Here is a 1,227-nt window from a genome sequence, read left to right on the forward strand (position 1 = left end):
TGAGTTTATCGTACTCCCCAGGCCACCAAACTCCCAGCATTTAAACCCACTCGAGAATTTGCGGGACCACCTCGATCGGGCTGTTCGAGCCCCAGACCCTCAACCGAGGAACCTATCGCAAATGGCCACAGTACTGATGTCGACATGACTCCACATCCCTGTCAGAAATTTCCAGAACCTTGTCGATTCTCTGCCTGCACATTTTGCAGTGCCCTCGCTTCAAACGGTGGTTATACCCACTTTTAACTATTAACAGGTGAAAACGTTAACGTGACAGGACAGCGGATATCTACAACTGATACTCCGATTTCGTATTCCGTATTGCCCCTATACGTAATGTTTTTAAAACTATTTTCTTTAATCTTCAATATCAACATCCTGGCCTAGTATCCAAATTGTAATTATTTAATAGAAACCCTGCTGGTGACAACTGATGGTGGTATTGCCTGTTATGCAGCTTTATTAGAATTATATTTATTCGTTCCGGTGGCGTAAAATAATCTGAGGCATTTTCATTTTCGCCATCTATGCTCTTCGTGCCAACACTGCAACGGAAGGGCAGCTCACATGTATATTCTTCCACATAAAAGCATTCCGTCTTCAGGTGACAAGTGGCTCATCAGGACCATCCGACCGCCGTGTCATCCTCAGCTGAGGAAGCGGATAGGAGGAGCGTGTGGTCAGCACACCGCTCTCCCGGTCGTTACGATGATTTTTTGTGACCGGAGCCGCTACTATTCGGTCGAGTAACTCCTCAAGTGGCATTATGAGACTGAGTGCAGCCCGAAAAATGGCAACAGCGAATGGCGGCCCGGATGGTCACCCATCCAAGTGCCGGCCAGACCCGACAGCGCTTAACTTCGGTGATCTGACGGGAACCGGTGTATCCACTGCAGCAAGGCCGTTGCCGCATTATTCCTCATAGAGTAACGTAGCTGTTTATCTACTGCCTCATGTACGCCACAGCTTACTTCGTGGTCGCCACAGCAAGGGCTCAGGTGTCTTCCGCAATACATCTGAGAGATGCAACGCACTGCCTTCTCTTCTGTCTGGAGTTGCCCCGAACCGCGCCGTGTTTTAAACCTGCTGCCATTAGTTGCGCCAAAATAGTTTGAGTGATAACATTTTATCGGATTGGTTGGTACTTAATGAAGTAAACATCTCCTTATTTTGTTTGCACTACTGTGTAAGTGCCACTGAATCAGTATTACAGTAGCAGATAATGGA

At 47.4% G+C, this 1,227-nt stretch overlaps 1 pseudogene; it reads right to left on the reverse strand.

The window, feature by feature from the left end:
* Positions 1-791: 791 nt before the first annotated feature.
* On the reverse strand, positions 792-909 carry LOC126229579 (5S ribosomal RNA; annotated as a pseudogene).
* Positions 910-1,227: the final 318 nt, after the last annotated feature.

The sequence above is a fragment of the Schistocerca nitens genome, unplaced genomic scaffold (genome assembly GCF_023898315.1).
Source record: "Schistocerca nitens isolate TAMUIC-IGC-003100 unplaced genomic scaffold, iqSchNite1.1 HiC_scaffold_375, whole genome shotgun sequence".
NCBI classification, from domain to species: Eukaryota; Metazoa; Arthropoda; class Insecta; order Orthoptera; family Acrididae; genus Schistocerca; species Schistocerca nitens.